At 43.7% G+C, this 14,508-nt stretch overlaps 1 protein-coding gene across 12 annotated transcripts in view; it reads right to left on the bottom strand.

Moving 5' to 3' along the window:
- BCAS3 (BCAS3 microtubule associated cell migration factor) overlaps positions 1–14,508 on the bottom strand; it is a 703,083-nt gene that overhangs the window by 670,710 nt on the left and 17,865 nt on the right. The gene's annotated exons all lie outside the window — the stretch shown is intronic.

Below are 14,508 nucleotides of genomic sequence, written 5' to 3'. Positions count from 1 at the left end.
GAGTACAGTGGTGCCATAATAGCTCACCCTTAACCTTCTATGCTCAGGTGATCCTCCCACCTCAGCCTCCAAGCAGCTGGGACTACAGGCATATGCCATAATGCCCAGCTAATTTTTTGTAAATGTTTGTAGGGACAGGGTTTCACCATGTTGCCAGGCTGGTCTCAAACTCCTGAGCTCAAGCAATCCACCTGCCTCAGCTTCCCAAAGTGCTGGGATTACAGGTATGAGCCATCACTTCCGGCCTTACACACTTTTCTAAAAAACAGAAGAGAAGGGAATAAGTACCAACTCGTTCTGAGGCAACCAAAACCAGACTAAGAAATTACAAGAAAACTATAAATCAATCCTCCTCATGAATGTACATATAAAAATACTTTACAAAGACTAGCAAATTAAATCCCACAATATAGAAAGGATAATCAATCACTAAAATATAGGGTTTATCCCACAAATGTAAGATAGTTTAACATTGGAAAAATCAATTATAATTTGCCAACATTAACAGAATAAAGGCGAAAAATCATATGATCATTTCAATATATGTTAAAAAAGCATTTGCTAAAATGCAATAGCTATTTTATTTTTAAAAACTCAGCAAATCAAGAATAAAGGATGTCTATGAAAATACTAAGCTAACATCATACTTATGGTAAAAGACTGAATGCTTTCTCCCTATGAGGCAGAACAAGACAAAGATGCCTAAACTTAAAACTTATATTCAACACTGTACTAGAGGCCCTAGACAGTGCAATTAGGAAAGAAAAATAAACAAAGGGGAAAAGTACACTTGACCCTTGAACAATGTGGAAGGTAGGGGTGCTGAGTACTCCCCATCCCCCAGTGCAGTCAAAATCCACGTACAGACTGAGTAATCCCAGCACTTTGGGAGGCCAAGGTGGGCATACCGCTTGAACCCAGGAGTTTGAGACCAGCCTGGGCAACATGGCGAAACCCCATCTCTACAAAAAATACAAAAATTGGCCGGGCATGGTGGCTCACGCCTGTAATCCCAGCACTTTGGGAGGCCGAGGCAGGCAGATCACCTGAGGTCGGGAATTCGAGACCAGCCTGACCAACATGGAGAAACCCGGTCTCTACTGAAAATACAAAATTAGCTGGGCATGGTGGTGCATATGCCTGTAATCCCAGCTACTCGGGAGGCTGCAGCAGGAGAATGGCTTGAACCCAGGAGGCAGAGGTTGCGGTAAGCCAAGATCAAGACATTGCACTCCAGCCTGGGCAGCAAGAGCAAAACTCTGTCTCAAAAAAAATAATAATAATAATACAAAAATTAGTTGGGCTTGGTGAAAAGCACCTGCAGTCCCAGTTGCTGGGGAGACTGAAATGGGAAGATAGCTTGAGCCCGGGAGGTCAAGGATGCAGTAAGGTGTGATCATACCACTGCACTCCACTCCAGCCTGGGTGACAGAGTGAGACCCTGTCTCCACCAAAAAAAAAAAAAATGTATAGTATAAGTTTTTGGAGTTGTTTTGTTTTTTTTGTTTTGTTTTGTTTTTTGAGGCAGAGTCTTGCTCTGTTGTCCAGGCTGGAATACAGTGGCACAATCTCAGCTCACTGTAGTCTCCACCACGCCTGGCTAATTTTTGTATATTTAGTAGAGATGGGGTTTTGTCATGTTGCCCCGGCTGGTCTTGAGTGCCTGGCCTCAAGAGATCCATCCGCCTCGGCCTCCCAAAGTGCTGGGAGGGAATAAAGGCATGAGCCGCCATGTGTAACTTTTGACTCACCCAAAAACTCAACTGCTAATAGCTTACTGCTGGCCAGAAGGCTTACTGTTAAAATAAACAGTCAATTAACATATATTTGGTATATGTTTTATATACTGTATTCTTAGAATATACAGAAGAGAAAATATATTTACTATCCATTAATGGAAGTGGATCATCAAAAAAAGTCTGCATCCTGCTGGGCGCAGTAGCTCAGGCCTATAATCCCAGCACTTTGGGAGGCTGAGGAGGGTAGATCACCTGAGTTCAGGAGTTCCAGACCAGCCTGGCCAGCCCGGCCAACACGGTGAAACCCCATCTCTACTAAAAATGCAAAAAATTAGCCGGGCGTGGTGGTGGGCGCCCGTAATCCCAGCTACTCGGGAGGCTGAAGCAGAAGAATTGCTTGAACCCAGGAGGTGGAGGTTGCAGTGAGCCGAGATCACACCACTGCACTCCAGCCTGGGCAACAACAGCGAAACTCCATCTCCAAAAAAAAAAAAAAGTCTTCATCCTTGTCTTCACAGTGAGTAGGCTGAGGAAGAGGAAGAACAGGAGGGGCTGGTCATCTCCCTCAGGGGTAACAGAGGCAGAGGAGGTGGAGGAGGTCGAAGGGAAGGCAATAGAGGCAGGCACACTCAGTATAACTTTATGGAAATACACTGTACTTCCTCTCTGACATTTTTGCAAATTTCTCTAAAAATGTTTCTATACAGTACCAATCCTTCTTCCACCATTTGCTTTCATTTCAGTGCCAGTATTATAGAAAGATCTATGTCTAAAAGAAGCCAAAGGCAGTCTTAAATAATTGGAAGCTTTCTGGCAGACTGTCTGACATCAATCTTCTGGCACTGTTTCCTCTACATCTTCTTCCTCATCATCTGGCACTGGTTTGGAAGCACTGAGCTCCATCAAGCTGTCTTCTCTTAACTTCTCTGGTGTGGTGTCTATTAGTTCTTGAATTTCTCCAAAACAGATATCTTGAAATGCTTCACTTCTCATCTTTTTTGCCATATCTACAACTTCTTTCATGATTTTCTTTCTTTTTTTTTTTTTTTTTTTTTTTTTTGAGACAAGTCTCACTCTGTCACCCAAGCTGGAATACAGTGGCATGATCTCAGCTCACTGAAACTCCGCCTCCCAGGCTCAAGCGATTCTCATGCCTCAGCCTCCCAAGTAGCTGGGATTACAGGCGCCACCACGTCTGGATAATTTTTGTATTTTTAGTAGAGACAGGGTTTCGCCATGTTGGCCAGGCTGGTCTTGAACTCCTGACCTAAGGTGATCTGCCAGCCTGGGTCTCCCAAAGTGCTGGGATTACAGGGATGAGCCACCATGCCCGGCCCTCTTTCATGACTTTCTTGATGGTATCTATCGTAAATCCTGTAAGTCATGCAAAACATCTGGACAGTTTTCCCCAGCAGGAATTTATTGTTTCAAGCTTGCTGACTTTCATGGTTATTTCTGTAACATTGATGGCACCTTCAATGATGTGATCCTTCCACACTTTCCTGATGTTCTATCAGGGTTCTCTTTCACAGAGTTGACAATCCTTTCCATAGAGTATCATGTGTGGTGAGCCTTAAAAGGTCCGTGTGACCCTTTGATCTAAAGGCCCAACAACAAGATAGAGACACCGTGTCTGGGGGCAAGTAGACCACTTCCATACCTTTGGTGTTGAATTCATGACATTTCTGGTGACCACGGGCACTGTGCAATATCAATAAAACTTTTTTTTTTTTTTTTTTTTGAGACTGAGTCTCACTCTGTCTCCCAGGCTGGAGTGCAGTGGCACAATCTCAGCTAACTGTAACCTCTGCCTCCCTGGTTCAAGCGATTCTCCTGCCTCAGCCTCCTGAGTAGCTGGGATTATAGGCACGCACCACCAAGCCCAGCTAATTTTTGTAGTAGTAGAAATGGGGTATCACCATGTTGGCCACGCTGGTCTCGAACTCCTGACCTCAAGTGATCCACCCACCTCGGCCCCCTAGAGTGCTGGGATTACAGGCGTGAAGCACTGCACCCAGCCTCAAAAAAAACTTTAAAAGGCAGTCTCTTACTGGCCAGGTACTTCCTGACTTTGGGAACAAGCATCAATGGAGCCAATCCAGAAAAAGGGTTCCCACTGTCTAGGTCTTCTTGTTGTACAATGAAAAGACTAGCAGCTGCTGTTTATCTTTTCCCTCCAAGGCTCAGGGGTTAGCAGCATTATAGATAAAGACAGTCCTGATTATAAACTTGACTGTATTTGCACAAAACAGTAGAGTTAGTCTATCCCTTCCTGGCCTTAATTCCGGGTGTGCACTTCTATTCCTTACTAATAAATGTCTTTTGCGGCATTTTTTTCCCAGAACAGGGCACTTCTCTCAGCATTAAAAAACTCGTTCAGGCAGATAACCTTTCTCCTCGATGATTTTCTTAATGGTATCTGGGAACTCCCGTGCTGCCTCTTAGTCGGCAGAAGTTGCTTCTTTTTATCTTGACATTTTTTAAACCAAACTTCTTTCTACAATTATCAAACCACCCTTTTCTAGCATTAATTCTCCAGTTTTAGATTTTTCACCTTTCTTTTGCTTTCAGTTGTCATATAATGACTTTGCTTTTTCTCAAATCATATTAGAGTCCATAGGTAAGTCTTTCTTTTTTTTTTTTTTTTTTTTTTTTTGAGACGGAGTCTCGCTTCGTTGCCCAGGCGGCTGGAGTGCAGTGGCAAGACCTCGGCTCACTGCAAGCTCCGCCTCCCGGGTTCACGCCATTCTCCTGCCTCAGCCTCCCGAGTAGCTGGAACTACAGGTGCCCGCCACCATGCCAGGCTAATTTTTTGTATTTTTAGTAGAAACGGGGTTTCACCATGTTAGCCAGGATGGTCTCAATCTCCTGACCTTGTGATCCGCCTGCCTCGGCCTCCCAAAGTGCTGGGATTACAGGCGTGAGCCACTGCGCCCGGCTAGGTAAATCTTTCTTACAGCATCCTGCACCCATGTAAAAGCTGCATTTATTTTCATTAATTTTTTTTTCTTTGAGACAAGGTTTCACTCCCACTGCCCAGGCTGAAGTGCAATGTGCTATCTCAGCTCACTGCAACCTCTGCCTCCCAAGCTCAAGCAATCTCCTGCCTGGGACTACAAGCACACGCCACGACATTCAGCCAATTTTTATAAAGACGGGGTTTTGCCATGTTGCCCAGGCTGGTCTTGAACTCCTGAGCTCAAGTGATCTGCCCACCTCAGTCTCCCAAAGTGCTGGGATTACAAGTGTGAGCCACCGCGCCTGGCCTAAAAGCTGCATTTTCTTTTTTTCTGTTTTTTCAGACAGAGTCTCACTCTGTCGCTCAGGCTGGAGTGCAGTGGCACGATCTCAGCTCACTGCAACCTCCCCCTCCCAGGTTCAAATGATTCTCCTGCCTCAGCCTCCCAAGTGGCTGGGATTACAGGCACCCGCCACAACGCCCAGCTAATTTTTGTATTTTTAGTATAGACAGGGTTTCACCATGTTGGCCAGGCTGGTCTCAAACTCCTGGCCTCAGGTGATCCACCCCACTTGGCCTCCCAAAGTGCTGGGATTACAGCCATGAGCCACCGCGCCCAGCCTGCATTTTCAATATGAGATAAAAAAGTATTTAGCAAAATGTGCAAGGTTTTGGTGCCTGCTGGTGTCACTGCAATGACAGCATCAAGAACTTCCTTTCCTTGGACTGAGCGTTGTGGCTCACACCTGTAATCTCAGCACTTTGGGAGACGAAGGTGGGCAGATCACTTGAGCTCAGGAGTTTGAGACCAGCCTGGGCAACATGGCAAAACCCCATCTCTACAAAAAAATACAAAAATTAGCCAGGCACTGTGGCACACGCCTAGAGTCCCAGTTACTTCGGAGGCTGAAGTGGGAGGATTGCATGAGCCCCAGAGGTGGAGGGTGCAGTGAGCTGAGACTGTACCACTGCACTCCAGCCTAGGTGACAGAGGAAGACCCTGTCTCGAAGAAAAAAAAAATTCCTTTTCTTTTTTAACAACAGTCCTTAGGCCAGATTCCTTTATCTTGAAATGGTGGGCAATCACAGCTGCAGACTTCAATCTACAGTACATATCAATCAATTCAACTTTTTATCATGATGTCATGACTTCTCTCTGTTTCTTAGGAGAATCTCCAGCATCACTAGTGGGCACTTCATATGGGTCCCATCGTGGTATTCAAGGTTTATAGTTTTACAATTAACATGATGCAAAATAGGTGAGAATCTAAAGAGATCACTTTTTACTGTGACACAGCAATTTACTAGAAAGATAAACTGCTCACCAGAGATGATTTTGAGTGGATACTCGCAATTCTTGAGCTCCCTGCAACAGCGGCAGGAGGTCACTACAAAATTATTACAGTAGTACAGTATGTACTACAGTTAATTTTATGCAGTTAAAATTCAATTGCATTCAATTCAACTGCATCTATACATTTGTTTACATGATTACAGATGGCACCATGTACTGTCTGTTAAGTGTGTGTGTACATTTTGATAAATCTTAACTTTTTATAATAGATTTTTGTGTGTGTGTGTATCTATACATACATATATACATAGAGAGAGAGACAGAGACACACATACTTTTCTTTTTTTATTTTTTTGAGACAGAGTCTCACTCTGTCACCCAGGCTGGAGTGCACTGGCACTATCTTGGCTCACTGCAACCTCCACCTCCTGGGCTCTAGCGCATCTTCTGCCTCAGCCTCCCAAGAAGCTGGGATTACAGGCGTGTGCCACCACGCCTGGCTTTTTCTTTTTTTTTTTTTTTTTTTTGTATTTTTAGTAGAGATGGAGTGTCACCACATTGGTCAGGTTAGTCCTGAACTCCTGACCTCAAATGATCCACCCGCCTCGGCCTCCCAAAGTACTGGGATTATAGGCGTGAGCCACCGTGCCCGGCCTAGATTTGTGTATATTTTATAGTAAATGATAAAATAGGTTAGTATCTATACATCTTATGCATTCATGACATATCTTTTTCTTAATTTTTTTTATGTTTCTAGGCTATGTGGTTCATCTGCAAGTTTTGTCAAAGTGTCACACAAATCTCCAAAAAATTTTCCAACGTATTTATTCCAAAAAGTCTGGGTATAACTATAAAGTGGACCCGCACAGTTCAAACCCATATTATTAAAGGGTCAAGTATATTCTATTTTTTAGGTGTTGGTTACATAAGCATTGGATTTGTAAAAACTCATTCACTAATCTATACTTTTGTGTTATTTGCCATATTTTGTACAATAAATGTTTCTAAAAATCATAAAGCAATAAACATTCCTCTTCCTCGACTTGATTTCATCACTCTCCTCTCGGACTTTTATTTATTTATTTATTTATTTTTGGAGACAGACTCTCACTCCATCACCCAGGCTGCAGTGCAGTGGTGTGAACTCGGCTCACTGCAACCTCCGCCTCCCCGGTTAAAGCGATTCTAGTGCCTCAGTCTCCTGAGTAATTGGAATTACAGATGTGCATCACCATGCCTAGCTAATTTTTGTATTTTTAGTAGAGGTGGGGTCTTGCCATGTTAGCCAGGCTGGTCTCAAACTCCTGACCTCAAGTGATCTGCCCACCTCAGCCTCCCAAAGTGCTGGGATTACAGGTGTGAGCCACCGTACCCAGCCTCCCCTCTCCTTCTAGAAGCTAAATTCCTTAATTGGGTTATTCACAACTGTCATTATTTTTCATCTAACATTTACCCCAAACCCACTTCAGAATGTCCCTAACACTCCTCCCATTTTTGGTCACCAATAATGGTCACCAATAATCTCTAAGTTGTTCAATCCAACAGATAATTTTCAAGCACATCTTTTTAGACTACTCAGCAACTATAACCAATGGTCACCATTTATTCCTTAAAATACTCTCCCCTGGTCTTTCAGGGATAATCCTCTAACTTTTCTCCACTTTCTCTAGTCACTCCTTCACCATTCTCTCTGCTGGAGCATTCTTTTCTACCTAGTCTCTAACTATTGGAGTTACTCAAAACTAATTTCTAAATTTCCATTTCTTACCATATATCCTCTCCTAGGTTAACTCATTCCACCCATTACTTCAACTAGTATCTACTAGTGACTTCCTCAGTATGGAGTTTGGATGTCTCAACAGAAGTGCGAATTCCACTCAAAGATCATGATTTCCTCACCAAGCCTGATTTTCCTCCAGGGTTCCCTATTTTGGTGAAAAGCATCATTATCCCATTGGCAAAGCCAGGAACCACTTTCTTCCTCACCTATACCAGTAAATCTATCCCAAGTCCCTGTGTCTTCCTAAACAGTTCTCTTCATTCCTCCTACACCACCACCAACCTGTCTGAGCTACAACAGCTACTCCAAAAGCATATATGGCTTCCTGCTTCCACCACTGCTCACCAAACTTCACGTAAGAGTTGAACTGCTCTTTTTTTTTTCTTTTTTTTTTTCTTTTTTTGAGACAGGGTCTCACTCTGTTGTCTAAACTAGAATACAATGACACAAACACGACTCACTACAGCCTCAACCTCCTGGGCTTGAGCAATCTTCTTGTCTCAGCCTCCCATGTAGCTGGGACCACAGGTACGTGCCACCATGCCTGGCTAATTTTTTTATTTTTTTGTACAGATGGGATTTCACTCTGTTGCCCAGGCTGGTCTCAAACTTCTGACCTCAAGCAGTCCTCCACCTTGGCCTTCCAAAGTGCTGAGATTACAGGTGTGAACCACCAAGCCCAGCCAAAACTGCTCTTTTTTTTTTTTTTTTTTGAGACAGAGTCTTGCTCTGTCGCCCAGGCTGCAGTACAGGGGCTCGATCTCAGCTCACTGAAACCCCGACCTCCCAGCAAACTGCTCTTTTTAAAACACAAATAATGACATACCTGTTTACCTCCATCTCCCACATTAATGACTTCCTATTCTCAAAGATAAAAATCAAAATAATTAAATGGCTAATACATCAGTAATTCTTTAATGCCCATTTTCTTTCGACAGGAATTCATTGTTGCAATGTTAATAGCACATGATTCCATATCCAGCAAAATTCAGAATTATAAACTTATGTACTTAGGGCACAATTATTTTTATATCTGACATTTAAACGGTGTTTTTGGCCGGGCGTGGTGGCTCACGCCTGTAATCCCAACACTTTGGGAGGCCGAGGTGGGCAGATCACTTGAGGTCAGGAGTTCAAGACCAGCCAGGCCAAAATGCTGAAACTAAAATACAAAAATTACTAAAAATACAAAAATTAGCTGGGCGTGATGCATGCTTGTAATCCTAGCTACTTGAGAGGCTGAGGCAAGAGGACTGCTTGAACCCAGGAGGCGGAGGTTGCAGTGAGTCAAGATTGAGCCACTATACTCCAGCCTAAGGGACAGAGTGAGACTCTGTCTCATAAATAAATAAATAAATATATAAATAAATAGTGTTTTATAAGTTTCTATGTGCTTTTGTGTACATCATCAAATCTGACATATCAATTGTGTTTATTTATTTATTTTTGAGACGGAATCCTGTTTTTTTGTTGTTGTTGTTTTGTTTTTTGTTCTGTTTTTGTTTTTTTTGAGACGGCGTCTCGCTCTGTCAGTGAGGTTGGAGTGCAGTGATGCGATCTCGGCTCACTGCAACCTCTGCCTCCCAGGTTCAAGCAATTCTCTCCACCTCAGCCTCCCAAGCAGCTGGGATTACAGGTGCTCACCACCACACCCAGCTAATTTTTGTATTACTTAGTAAAGAAGGGGTTTCACCATGTTGGCCAGGCTGGTCTTGAACTCCTGACCTCAGGTGATCCACCTGCCTCACCCTCCCAAAGTGCTGGGATTACAGGCGTGAGCCACTGTGCCTGGCCCTGGAATCCTGTTTTATACGCAGAGGGGTCAACTTCATTTTATCAGTGGCAAAAACAAGTTAGGTATGATTTACTCATAACTGAATGAGAAATCTTAGGGCTTTTTGATATTCAATCCAATCATCTTTCTACAAGTACCACCTTGATCCCAGGTTCAAATGCCACATATAAAACCCCTGAGGTCATAATATATACAAAATCTATTTTTTCTTATTTTAGATTTCACTTAGTCACTTTCTCTGGATGGTGGTGATACAGAAGATTTCTTTTATTATTATTTCTTTTTGTAAATACAGACAGAGTTTCACTGTGTTGCCCAGACTGGTCTCGAACTCCTGGGCTCAAGCAGTACTCTTGCCTCAACTTCCCAAAGTACTGGATTACAGGCATAAGCCACCAGGCCTGGCCAGACTTTATTCTTCTTGAAAAAAAACCTTAATTTTGTAGAAATGTTATATTATTCCTCAAAGTTATTATAGATTAAGCAAATCCTTTTTCCTTGGCTTTCCTTTCATTTTATATTCTCTATCATAGAATCACTATTTATTTTCTCCACTGCAGTTTTGTTTTTTTTTTTTTTTTTTTTGGTGAGACGGAGTCTCGCTCTGTCACCCAGACCAGGGCAGTGGCGTGATCTCGGCTCAGCTCACTGCAAGCTCTGCCTCCCAGGTTCACACTATTCTCCCGCCTCAGCCTCCCGAGTAGCTGGGACTACAGGCGCCCGCCACCACACCTGGCTAATTTTTTGTATTTTTAGTAGAGATGGGGTTTTACTGTGTTAGCCAGAATGGTCTCAATCTCCTGACCTCGTGATCTGCCCGCCCCAGCCTCCCAAAGTGCTAGGATTACAGGTGTGAGCCACCGCACCCAGCCTATTTTCTTTACTGGCTTCTTTTTTCTTATTCTACCTCTAAATCTGAACTTTATGGTCTTTCCTATAGAGACATCTAGCATTCTTGCATGGTTTCAGCCAACTACAATGTCCTCCCTTCCTTTGATTCACCCATCCTTCAAAACCTTGTCCGGTCTTAACTTATCTGTGAATCTTCCATGACTACACTCAGTATACTCTCCCTCCTTAGAATACTGTTTGCAATTGGTGGGAGGATAGGGATACTGGATTTCTATTCACACCTCAAAAGTCAAGGTGTAAAGTGAAACCGAATCCTTTTTTTTTTTTTTTTTTTTTTTTTTTTTTTTTTTTTTTGAGACAGTCTCACTCTGTCACCCAGGCTGGAGTACAGTGGCGCGATCTTGGCTCACTGCAACCTCCACCTCCTGACTTCAAGCAATTCTCTTGCCTCAGCCTCCCAAGTAGCTGGGATTACAGGCACCCGCCACCATGCCCAGCTTATTTTTTTTTTATTTTTATTTTTGTATTTTTAGTAGAGATGGTGTTTCACCATGTTGGCCAGGCTGGTCTTGAACTCTTGACCTCAGGGGATCCACCTGCCTCGGCCTCCCAAAGTGCTGGGATTACAGGCATAAGCCACCACGCCTGGCCGAAACTGAATCTTTCTTCCCAAATCCGCTTCTTTCTTTTCTTTCCTCCCTTCCCTCCTTCCCTCCCTCATTTATTCATTCATTCATTCAGAGTTAGGGTCTTGCCCTGTCACCCAGTCTGAAGTGCAGTGACACAAACACAGCCCACTGAAGCCTCGACCTCCTGGGCTGAAGCAATCCTCCCACCTCAGCCTCTCGAGTAGGTAGGACTACAGGGAGATAACACCATACCCAGCTAATTTTTTTATATATTTTTGTAGAGATGGGATTTTGCCATGTTGCCCAGGCTGGTCTTGAACTCCTGCGCTCAAGTGATCTACCCGTCTTGGCCTCCCAAAGTCCTGGGATTACAGGCATGAGCCACTGCGCCCAGCCTGTCAAGTCATTTTTGTACACTCTAAATGGTAAATAATGATGGGGCAGAAAATAACATTTCACCTAGAGAGTCCCCTATGCAAAGATCCTGAGGCATGAAAAGTTCTGTGGCTTTAATGACCTGAAAGGTAAATAGGGTCAGTGCACAGCTGCTAAGGAGAGACAATTCGATGGGAAAAGAAATCAGAGTTTGAGGCATCTGTGGGACATCTACGTGAGGATGTCTAGGAGGCATCTTCAGGTAGCTAAGGGACCCAAGCTTCTAGAGCAATAGAAGCTTATAGCAGCATTTTCTTTTAGAGATGGGGTCTCACTGTGATGCCCAGGCTGGACTACAGTGGCTGATCACTGATGCAGTCTCACTACTGATCAGCATGGGAGTTCTAACTGTTTCTGAACTGGGCTGGTTCACCCCTCCTTAGGCAACCTGGTGGTTCCCCACTCCTGGGAAGTCACCATATTGATGCTGAACTTAGTGCAGACACCCAGTCCGCATAGCACATTATAGCCCAGAACTCCTGGAATCGAGCGATTCTCCTACTTCAGCCTCCTGAGCAGCTGGGACTACAGGTGCGTGCAACTGTGCCCAGCTGTAGCAGCTATTACCTTTGTGTACCTCACACACTTCCTACTCTGTAACTCCCTTTTTTCTGGTAACTAATCTTATCCTCCATCAAGCACAGGGATAGGCACATGACCAGCTAAGCAATTCTAGTACTACATCCTTGGCCACAGCAACTATTCCAATAATGAGAGAGTGACTCAGACAGAGCCATCTGGATCTTCTAATGAATACTTTTTCCTCTTTGATTGTATCATATAATCATAAAGGTATGAATAAAGAGCTTTGAGTAACCACTGCACCAACTCTCTCTTTGTTAAAGAAGTCAAAGAAGAGATGCAAACATTCAGAAAGAAGTAGTGACAAGAAGTGGACAAAGATTAAAAGTATGAAGTCCCTATCCTTCCCAGATCCATGAGTAGATTATTTTTAAATGCCCTATGAGCCCAAGTATAGTGGCTCATGCCTGTATCCCAGCACTTTAGGAGGCTGAGGCAGGAGGATTCCTTGAGGCCAGTAGTTCAAGATCAGCCTGGGCAACACAGCAAGACCTCACCTCTACAAAAAATTTAAAAATAAGCTGGGCATGGTGGCATGTGCCTATAGTGCTAGTTACTTGGGAGGCTGAGGCAGGAGGATCATATGAGCTCAGCAGTTCAAAGTTGCAGTGAGCCGTGATCATTTCACTGCATTCCAGCCTGAATGACACAGCAAGACTTGTCTCCAAAAATAAAATTTTAAATCTCCTGTGGAAAACAGTATGGTGGTTCCTCAAAAAATTTAAAAAAGAATTACCATATGATACAACAATTCCACTAGAAGAGATATTTGTACACCCATATTCATTACAGCATTGTTCACAAAGCCAAAAGGTAGAAGCAATGCAAATGTCTTTCAACAAATGAATGAATAAAATAAAATGTGTTACAGGGCTGGGCGCGGTGGCTCACACCTGTAATCCCAACATTTTGGGAGGCCGAGGTGGGCAGATCACGAGGTCAAGAGACCATCCTGGCCAACATAGTGAAACCCCATCTCTACAAAAATACAAAAATTAGCTGGGTGTGATGGTGCACGCCTGTAGTCTCAGATGCTAAGGAGGCCGAGGCAGTAGAATCACTTGAACCTGGGAGGTGGAGGTTTCAGTGAGCTGAGATCACGCCACTGCACTCCAACCTGGGTGACACAGTGAGACTCCATCTCAAAAAAAAAAAAAAAAAATGTGGTATATACATACAATGAAGCATGATTCAGCCTTAAAAAGGAAGAAAATTCTGACACATGCTACAACATTAACGAACCTTGAGAACATTATGTTAAGTGAAAAAAGGTAATCACAAAAAGGCAAATAATCTATCATTCTATCTATGTGAGGTCCCTAAAGCAGTTAAAAATCATAGAAACATAAAGTAGAGTGGTGGTTGCCAGGGGCTGGGAGGAGGTAGAAACTGTGGAGTTATTGTGCAATGGGTACAGAGTTTCAGTTTTGCACAATGAAGAATTCTGAAGACTGGTTGTACAACAATGTAAATTATTTAATAATACTGACAATATACTTTAAAATGATTATGGCCACTGTTGCCCACACATGCAATCCCAGCACTTTGGCACACCGAGGTGGGAGGATCAGTTGAGTTTAAGGTCAGCCTGGGCAACACAGCAACACCTCATCTCTACCAAAAAAAAAAAATTAAGACCATGCACAGTGGCTCACCCCTATAATCCCAACACTTTGGGAGGCTGAGACAGGAGGATGGCTTGAGCCCAGGAGTTTGAGACCTGAGCAACACAGTGAGACCTTGACTCAATTTTTAATGATCAATAAATTTTTTTTTTTGAGACGGAGTCTCGCTCTGTCACCAGGCTGGAGTGCAGTGGCACAATCTCGGCTTGTTTGCATCCTCCACCTCCTGTGTTCAAGCAATTCTCCTGCCTCAGCCTCCCGAGTAGCTGTGACTACAGGCGCATGCCACCACGCCCGGCTAATTTTTTTATTTTTAGTAAAGACGGGGTTTCACCATGTTGGCCAGGATGGTCCCGATATCTTGACCTCGTGATCTGCTTACCTCAGCCTCCCAAAGTCCTGGGATTACAAGTGTGAGCCACCACGCCCAGCCAATAATCAATAAATTTTATAAAATTAAAATGTTTGGCCGGGCGCGGTGGCTCATGCCTGTAATCCCAGCACTTTGGGAGGCCGAAGCAGGTGGATCATGAGGTCAGGAGATCGAGACCATCCTGGCTAACACGGTGAAACCCTCTCTCTACTAAAAAATACAAAAAATTAGCCAGGCATGGTGGCGGGTGCCTGTAGTCCCAGCTACTAGAGAGGCTGAGGCAGGAGAATGGCGTGAACCCAGGAGGCGGAGCTTGCAGTGAGCCAAGATCACGCCACTGCGCTCCAGCCTGGGAGACAGAGCAAGACTCCATCTCAAAAAAAAAAAAATTAAAATGTTAATGGTTAAAATGGTAAATTTTATGCTATGTTCATTTTTCCAAAAT

The sequence above is a fragment of the Pongo abelii genome, chromosome 19, assembly GCF_028885655.2.
Source record: "Pongo abelii isolate AG06213 chromosome 19, NHGRI_mPonAbe1-v2.0_pri, whole genome shotgun sequence".
In the NCBI taxonomy this organism is placed as follows: Eukaryota; Metazoa; Chordata; class Mammalia; order Primates; family Hominidae; genus Pongo; species Pongo abelii.
This window is presented reverse-complemented; position numbering and strand designations above follow the sequence as displayed.